Consider the following 9,936-nt stretch of genomic DNA (forward strand, 5'->3'; position numbering starts at 1 on the left):
ATGGCTTGATACCCTTTGGATAGGATGTTAATCTATAGCAAAGTACATTATGCTAGACCGAAGATACCCAGCTACCCAAACACTACTGGGTAGGCAGGATGGTCAGAAGTGAAAGTAATCAGAATTAAAATGTAAGATTTCTCATGTTTAAGAGACAAAACGTTTATTTTCCTCTATGATGAGGCTATTCAATTCAAATGGCATTGTGATTGAAGGCAAGCTTTAAAAACAAATCAATTTTCGTCACCAAGTTCACCCCGATATAATAACCGTCTTGATACGACTGGCCACAAATCAACAATTATTCCGTATTAAAACTTGTTAGCAGAAAACAATTTGGATATAAAACAACTCAGATAAAACTAAAGAAATAATAAAAAGAAAGGAATATCGGGTATCTGGTAAGTAACAAACACACTGGCAGTAAATTCCTTGTCATGTTATTACTCTTTGTTATTATTATTATTATTATTATTATTATTATTATTATTATTATTATTATTATTATTATTATTATTATTATTATTATTATTATTATTATTATTATTATTATTTATTATTATTATTATTATTATTATTATTATTATTATTATTATTATTAATTATATTATTATTATTATTATTATTATTATTATTATTATTATTATATTATTATTATTATTATTATTATTATTATTATTATTATTATTATTATTATTATTATTATTATTATTATTATTATTATTATTATTATATTATTATTTTTATTATTATTATTATTATTATTATTATTATTATTATTATTATTATTATTATTATTATTATTATTATATTATTATTATTATTATCATTATTATTGTTTATTTTTAGAAAGGTGTCGTAGAAAGGTTTTTAGTAACGAGGGATAATAATATAGTAATTAATATCATAATAAAATTATACAGATGTACGTTCGGAGACGTGCAGAAAACAAGGACTTGGCGCATGCGCATTGCTCCATGACTCCGTCACTTTACTTCCGCCTTCCTGGGCCGTAGGCGCTGTTGATTCTAGCGGAAACTAGAATAGTGGAAAGAAAGAAGAAAAAAAAAAGACATGAATTAATTAATTGACTCAATAGGTTTCAACAGTCGTGACGTCACCTCCCGTCGTAATGACGCATAGTAGCTTAGCAACTGGTTCCAAACTATTTTGAACAATGGCGGACGCCCTTATGGAATAATATTCCGACGAGTATAAAGGTGTATCCAGAGGAGAAAAACATTATAAATCTGATAATGTTTTGACTTTTATACATTCTGATCATATGGCATGTGAAAAAGTTCTAGCTAGCCTGCACGAAGAATAAAAAGTACCGATTTTCTTTGTTTAGAACCAAGCTGCTGGTTGCTGGGCGGACGTGACATCAGACTATTGAATCCTATTCCGTCACATTATAATATTATGGTATTCGAATCAGTCAGGTTAAAGTTCAACCTCTATTTGATACTGTGTCAATTGGAATCAATAGTCTGATGTCACGTCGACCAGCAACGGCGGCCATCGTGGTTCTTTCCAACAAAGAAAATCGGTACTTTTTATTCTTCATGCTGGCTAGAACTTTTCATATGTCTTTTGATCAGAATGTGTAAAAGTCAAAACATGATCAGACTTATAATGTTTTGTTTTTTTCCCTCTGGGTACACTTTCATGGTCTTCGGAGAAATATTTCATCAGAGCTTCCGCCATTGTTCCGATAGTTTAGAGCCAGTCACTAAGTTACCATGCGTCATTAGGAAGGAAGTGACGTCACGACAGTTGAAGAGTATTGCCACCTGCCTACCGAGAGTTAACTTATTTCTTTCTTATTCCTTTACAGGCATGACAAGTAAAAATCGTGATGGTGATGCTGATGTTGCTGCTACTGACGATAATGATGATGATGATGATGATGAGGGTAGCATTAATGATGTTGGTGATGATGATCATCATTTTATTAAATGTAATAGTACCTATATTATTAATAATGATAATGCGAATAATAATGATAATGATAATAATAATAATAATAATAATAATAATAATAATAATAATAATAATAATAATAATAGTAATAATACTAATAATAATAATAGTAATAATACTAATAATAATAATAATAATAATAATAATAATAATAATAATAATAATAATAATAATGATGATGATGATGATGATGATGATGATGATGATGATGATGATGATGATGATGATGACGATGATATGATGATGATTGTGAGGCGATGATGATGATGATGATGATGATGATGATGATGATGATGATGATGATGATGATGATGATGATGATGATGATGATGACAATAATAATAAAAATACTATTTGTTGCACGTGTGTTTTGGGTCAGTGTATTCAGATTGTCATGATTGGTGATGACAGGTCTTGGAAGACGATTTTCTTGTGTGGAAAAAAACTTCATATGCACCTCTATCTCTCCCTTGATGTCGAAGCTGTGCTAAAGTTTGCAACAACCACAACAACAAATACAATAACAACAACAGCAGCAGCAGCAACAACAATAACAGCAACAACAACAACAACATTGAAACATCTTTATGATTTTATGATTTTAAGGGTTTTACGGCGCTTACAACACATTAACCTTGTCCTTACCAACTACAGAAAAATCGTCACATTTGTTACGATACAACCAACATTTTTCTTATTCAAATTTCTTTTGAACATTATCAAATTTAAAGAAAATGAACAGGGGATAGTAGAGCTAAAGAAATTATGTATGGCAAGAACTTACTGTTATTGTGTCAGAATGATAAAAATCTATTGTTGTGTTAGTTGTGTGTGAAGTTTTGGGGAAAATCCTGAAAATGGCTGGTAACGAGAGAGTTAAGGTCCAGCAAAACATCTTTCCTTTGAATTTAAATGTCGATAGAGCTGCATCTTTAGATGAGTTTCAAAACGGTCCGGCATAGATATGTGGATATAGAAGGAACGAAGCTGACACCACTCATCTCTTTGTTATTGTTTTTAGCCTCGTTTAATAAATACAAAGAATCGTAGGGAATGAGATTAGCGTCCCTTGATTGGACGTTACCCATAGTCTGTGACGTCACCGGCGGAAAAGTTATTAGAGAGAGAACGTCATGTTGGTTGTGCGCATGCGTCTCTCGTCCTCGCGGACACAGACTATTGGTGACGTCCAATCAAGGGACGCTACTCTTCCGCTAATCTCATTCCCTATTATTATTATTATTATTACCTCGTACAATAAATACATCATAATAGACAAAGCCACCAGTCCAAAGTCCAATTCCCTCCCTTGTTTAAAGACACACCAAATGTCAACTGTTTTCCTTAGCCCGCTAATTGGATTACGGTGAGAGAAAACCTTACGATGATAGAATGAATACACAAGTGTGGTCTGTTATGGCCCATGACAATGGCGTGCATTGTCCAATACCGACGTGCATATGTTTGAAGGTCTGACAGCCAGAATTATAATGGCCTCAGTGTTGTCATGGAAATACTCTCAAACCGATGCAAAATATTGTCCATGACGACAATGTTAAATCAAGCCCACAAATGCATTCGGTTACCAGACCTGCAAATAAGTTCACTTAGTCCCATACTAACAAAAAAAAAAACAAACAAACAAATTTAAAAAAAACAACCCCCTCCCCCAACCCCACTCAAATAAATATACAAACCCCCATAACACAGGGACCCTTTACAAAGCGCTTTGAGCATGTTTAGTGGATATTGCGATAGACAAAATTTCGTTTTGTTTATACACGGCTAAGAGTCAGAGGCCCACAAAATGAAGGCTACAACTTTTTTTTTTAATTGAGCTTTTAAATAGCGCAATATCTACTAACCGTGCTTAAAGCGCTTTAAAAGGGGTCCCTGGACAACAACAACGCTTAACATGGAGGAGGGGGCATGACGCCTATTAGGCGATATTACAATTTTTTTTGTTTGGATAGAGACAACGCTGTTAACAGCCAGGTACTAACTTCACGTCTGAGTACGGTGAGATAATGTGAGTAAAGAGCCTTTTCCAAGGACTCAATTATGCCCCGAGCGAGGCTCGAACCCAGGACCTTCCGATCCGAAAGAGAGTGTCATACCATTAGACCACATAGCTGCACCAGAATCTGGTTCAGGAGTCAACCCGACTCACTAGAGGGGGTCAGGAGCCCCACCCAGGCCTCCCTGCCCACTATGGGAGGTCAGGAACCCCACCCAGGCCTCCCTGCCCACTATGGGAGGTCAGGAACCCCACCCAGGCCTCCCTGCCCACTATGGGAGGTCAGGAACCCCACCCAGGCCTCCCTGCCAACTATGGGAGGTCAGGAACCCCACCCAGGCCTCCCTGCCCACTATGGGAGGTCAGAAACCCCACCCAGTGAGCTGGGTCGGTTCCTGAAGCAGATTCTAGTGCAACTATGTGGTCTAATGGTATAACCCTCGCTTTCAGATGGGCAGGTCCTGGATTCGAGCCTCGCTCGGAACATAGTTGAGTCATTGGAAAAGGCTCTTTACTCACTTTCTCTCACTGCACTTAGCGTAAAACGAGTACCTGGTCGTTTACAGCGTTGTCACTGTCGGAAAAAAAATTATAACATCGCCTATTAGACGTCATGTCTCGTTCTACATGTTACGTTTTGCTGCTGATACAGAGACCCCTTGTAATGTGCTTTGAGCATGTTCATTGAATATTGCGCTATATAAAATCTCAAGTTAGAACTTTTTACTAACCCATTTCTTCCTTTTTACTGGCGCTGATATGACTTTATTGTGTTTCGAGCGCCGCACAACCCTCAACAACACAGAAAACCAACAACTCGACTCCACTCAACTCGTTCCGATCTCAGCAGTTTATTTATTTTCCCATTAGTCTCCATTTGTCAACGCATTCCATCCCAGGGAAAGCCCAGTGATGAGTTTTCTGTAGCCAAGCCTTGTCCCCTGTTTGTCTGTCTGTCTGTCCGTCTGTCTGCTTGTCAGTCTATCCTTTCGTCTGTCTGTCTGTATGTTCGTCTGTCTGTCTGTCTGTTTGTCTGTATGTCTGTCTGACTGTCAGTCTGTCTGTCTTTCTATCTGTCTGTCTGCGTTTCTGTCTGTCTCTCTGTCTCTCTATCTGTCTGTTTGTCTTTTGTATGTATGTCTGTCTGTTAATTTGTCGGGTCTGTCTGTCTGTCTATCACTCTGTCTGTTTGTCTGTCTGTCTGTTTGTCTGTCTGTCTGAGTTACACCGACAAAAAGCATTTTAGCATTTTGACCAGAAAAGTTTTACTTTAAATACATATCGATTATACTTTATCGATCGATTAAAATCAGCCCAGCTTGTCTAAAATTCTTACACTCAGGCTTCACAAAAAAGTGTCGGATTGAAGAATTTAAAAAATAATAATACAAACTGGGTGTTATTTGAATTGATTGGTATCGCCTATACTGCCGTTGTTTATTGTGTTTCGAGTGCCGCACAACCCTCAACAACACAGAAAACCAACAACTCGACTCCACTCAACTCGTTCCGATCTCAGCCGTTTATTTATTTTCCCATTAGTCTCCATTTGTCAACGCATTCCATCCCAGGGAACGCCCAGTGATGCGTTTTCTGTAGCCAAGCCTTGTCCCCTGTTTGTCTGTCTGTCTGTCTGTTTGTCTGTCTGTCTGTATGTCTGTATGTCTGTTTGTCTGTATGTCCGTCTGTCTGTCAGTCTGTCTGTCTGTCTGTCTGCCTGCCTGTCTGTCATGTTGTCTGTCTGTCTACTTGCTTGTCTCCCATGTTGTCTATCTGTCTGTCTGTCTCTCTGCTTGCTTGTCTGTCTGCCCGTCTGTCTGTCTGTCTATTTGTCTGTCTGCCTGCCTGTCTGTCTGTCTGTCTGTCTGTCTGTCTGTCTGTCGGTTTGTCTGTCTGTCTGCCTGTCTGTCTGTCTGTCTGTTTGTCTGCTTGTCTGTCTGTCTGTCTGTCTGCTTGTCTGTCTGCGTATCTGTATGTCTGTCTGTCTCTCTGTTTGTTTTCTGTATGTCAGTCTGTCTGCCTGTCTGTCTGTCTGTTTGCTTGTCTGTCTGTCTGTCAGTCTGCCTCTTTGTCTGTCTGTCTGAGTTACACCGACAAAACGCATTTTAGCATTTTGACCAGAAAAGTTTTACTTTAAATACATATCGATTATACTTTAATTACATATCGATTATACTTTAATTACATATCGATTATACTTTAAATACATATCGATTATACTTTAATTACATATCGATTATCCTTTAATTACATATCGATTATACTTTAAATACATATCGATTATACTTTAAATACACATCGATTATACTTTAGATACATATCGATTGTACTTTAATTACATATCGATTATACTTTAAATACATATCGATTATACTTTAAATACATATCGATTATACTTTAATTACATATCGATTATACTTTACAATTCATTATCGATCGATTAAAATCAGCCCAGCTTGTCTAAAATTCTTACACTATGGCTTCATAAAGTAGTGTTGGATTGAAGAATTTAAAAAATAATAATACAAACTGGGTGTTATTTGAATTGATTGGTACCGCCTTTAGTGGACGTTGTTTATAAAAACACAGTATATGCAATGTTAATCAAATAGCACATACTGTGTTCTTTAAAAATACGGCAGTATAGTTATAGAGTGGACGTTTTGTGATGGAAATGGAACCAGTTTTTTGTTTTGTTGTTGTTGTTGTTGTCAGTGTGTGATTACTCTGGTGTCATTGAGGAGTTAAGATCAATAATTATGGCATTTATTATTGTGCTGATAATGACGATAATGATGATGATGATGATGATGATGATGATGATGATGATGATGATGATGATGATGATGATGATGATGATGATTATAATAATGATATAATAATAAAGATCATGACACGACACAATGATATTCCCATCATTTGGAATGAATAGGCGTGATAGTGATAGGTATTTGAAATGATTTGGGGACAGGGGAGGTAAGAATGTAGGGGGGTTGAGTGGTATTGGGGGTTGGGGTGGGGTGGAGGGGGTGGGGGCGGGGGTGGGGCAGGTGGACTGGATAGATGGTTGAGGGGGGGGGGGAGAATAGGATGGAGAGTGAGAGAGAGTGAGAGAGAGAGAGAGAGAGAGAGAGAGCGTGTGTGTGAGAGAGAGTGAGAGAGAGAGTGATATATATATAAAGGGAGAATGAGAGAGAAACAGAGAGAGAGAGAGATAGATAGATAGAGAGAGATAGAGAGAGAGAGAGAGCGAGAGAGAGACAGACAGGCAGATAAATAGATAGATAGATGGATAGATAGGTAGGTAGGTAGATAGATAGATAGATAGATAGATAGATAGGTAGAAAGAGAGTGAAAGAAACATATAGAAAGAGAGACAAAGGGTGTGTGTGTGTAGGTGTTCCTTGTATATATTTGTGTGTAGGTGTTGTGTGTATATATATGTGTGTGTGAGAGAGAGAGTATGTGAGGGAGAGTGTGTGTAGGTGTATGAGAAAGAGTGAGGGAGAGGAAGAGGGAGGGAGAGAATGAACTGAGATATATAACAATGCAGAGATAAAGAAAGAGAGAGAGAGAGAGAGAGAGAGAGAGAGAGAGAGAGAGAGAGAGAGAGAGAGAGAGAGAGAGAGAGAAACAATGACCTAGTCCAATCAATATCAATTACGATATGATATAATATAATATCGATTTATAGATGGTTATGTTGACATGATATTTGACGTGATAGGTGACGGATGCGACTCAAGCTATTTGCCAGAATTAGCCCCATCATCAAATCATAGTTAGCATCACACGATGAATGAATAGGAAACTGATAGATTCATTAGTGACGACCGATCACTAACTCCCATCAATGTGTCAAAAGCTGGAACCTAAGCAGCCTGTAATTTCGACAGGGACAGGAATTTCTAGGAGGATTCCTGATATTTTGATGCTATGCGCTTAGGTAAATGACTCACATCATCCGCCTGCCGGATATAAATTACCAACACACAAAACTGTGTGAAACTTTAACGTACGTTTATAATATTATGATTGCTAGAATTTAGTCAGAACTAATAATCAAAATGGCTGTCTGAAAACAATAACAAAGTGACATCAATTTCGTTTCATCTATGTAGAAGGAACGAAACTTTGACGTCACTCAGATCTTTGTTATTGTTTTTAGAGAGCCATTTTGCTGATTACTTCTCACTACATTCTATCAATCAGACTATAGATATTATGCGCTTGGCTAAGAAGCTCACAACATTGCCATTCGGAAGTATAACGGACAAACAAACCCAAAACTCTGTGTAACCATGAACGTTTATAGTCTGGTTAATGCAGTTTAGTGAGAATTACTCATAAACGTGGATGGCAAAAAAAAAAAAACAATAACAAAGACGCGAGTGACGTCAACTTAATTCTATCTATACGTTATATTAGGCTGACGGATGCTGCGAGTATTTTACCCAAACGAATAGCTGTCAAAGACAAATTTCTGTAAAGTTCTTTTTAATCCGTTAACTGCCGTCCAATGGAAAAACTCGTATTTAAAAGTTAGACCAGAAAACTCGTCCTTCATATCTCGATCTATTTAAATGATCCTCGTCTTAGTAAAATGTATCAAACCTGGGACTTGCAAAGGTACATATTTTACACCTGAGTACGCTGAGATAATGTGAGTAAAGAACCTTTACAAAGACTCAACTATGTGCCGACGGAGGCTCGAACCCAGGAGTGTCGTAACACAAGACCACATAGCCGCACCTATCTACTTAAAAATAACAAGTCCAAGAAATTCGTTTTTTCCCCCTGAAAATATAACCCAAAATTTCAGATACACCAGATATGCCAATCACACCGGAAATTTCGTAGAAATACGGATTTTTGTCTCTAAACCGACAATTATATAAAGATCTTTGATTCAATGGGCACGATCTATATTAACTTTCCATGTGCTCGAGGTCATTGGTCACATTGCAAAATGTGCTCAAAATGACCCACATAGTGAAAAGTATTCACAGTTTTTGAACTATCTAACATCACGATTGGTCATTGTGTTCAGCTTGACACATGTGTATGTTTATAACTTTCATAAACAAAGCAGCGTGTTTGCATTTGTTCAGAAATGTCCAATCGTTGGACAGCAACAAATCACGTGATTGATGACTCGGTAGGCCGAAAACATGAATATAGATCGCTCCCATTAAACTACTTGAAAACAAAGTTTTGTTGTCGTAGCTAGTCTATATATAGTTCGAAGATGACGTCACTCAGGTCTTTGTTATTGTTTTTTTCCCTCCGCGTTTATGAGTAATGCTCACTGAACTGTATTAACCAGACCATAAACGTTCATGGATACACGCAGTTTTGTGTGTTGGCCAGTTATACTTCCGGATGGCAATATTGTGAACTTCTTAGTCAAGCGCATACTATCTATTAGAGAGTTAAATGCAATATTTTAACATATTAATGACACATTGGTAATTGTTATTAGTAGTTCTAGTGCCTGATATGTTTAAAAAACCCTGAAAACTACGAATTCTACGAAAAGGTAGGCGGGTCTGAGATAAAGTGGCCAACGAGACTTTAAATAAACTCCGTGTGGCTATGTGGTCTAGTGGTATGACACTCGCTTTCGGATCGGAAGGTCCCGGGTTCGAGCCTCGCCTTGGAAAAGGCTCTTTACTCACATTCTCTCACCGTACTCAGGTGTAAAATGAGTACCTGGCCGTTAACAGCGGTGTCTTTGTCCGAAAAATTGTAATATCGCCTCACAGGCGTCATGTCCAGTCCTACATGTTTAATGTTGCTGTTGACCAGGGACCCCTTGTAAAGCGCTTTGAGCACATTTAGTGGATATAGCGCTATTTAAAGCTCAATTATTTTTTTTTACTTGTCCATTAATAATAAAAAGTCCAAGAAATTTGATTTTCCCCCCTGAAAATAGA

At 37.3% G+C, this 9,936-nt stretch overlaps 1 long non-coding RNA gene across 1 annotated transcript in view; it reads right to left on the reverse strand.

Annotated features, from left to right (window-relative positions):
• Positions 1-843: 843 nt before the first annotated feature.
• LOC144977766 (uncharacterized) overlaps positions 844-9,936 on the reverse strand; it is a 137,575-nt gene continuing 128,482 nt past the window's right edge. The window contains exon 6 of the long non-coding RNA XR_013646399.1: positions 844-1,038. This is a non-coding gene — a long non-coding RNA (uncharacterized LOC144977766). The remainder of the gene's footprint in view (positions 1,039-9,936) is intronic.

This window comes from Berghia stephanieae, chromosome 8, assembly GCF_034508935.2.
Source record: "Berghia stephanieae isolate SIO BIC M18660-M18661 chromosome 8, UCSD_Bste_1.3, whole genome shotgun sequence".
Taxonomy (NCBI): domain Eukaryota; kingdom Metazoa; phylum Mollusca; class Gastropoda; order Nudibranchia; family Aeolidiidae; genus Berghia; species Berghia stephanieae.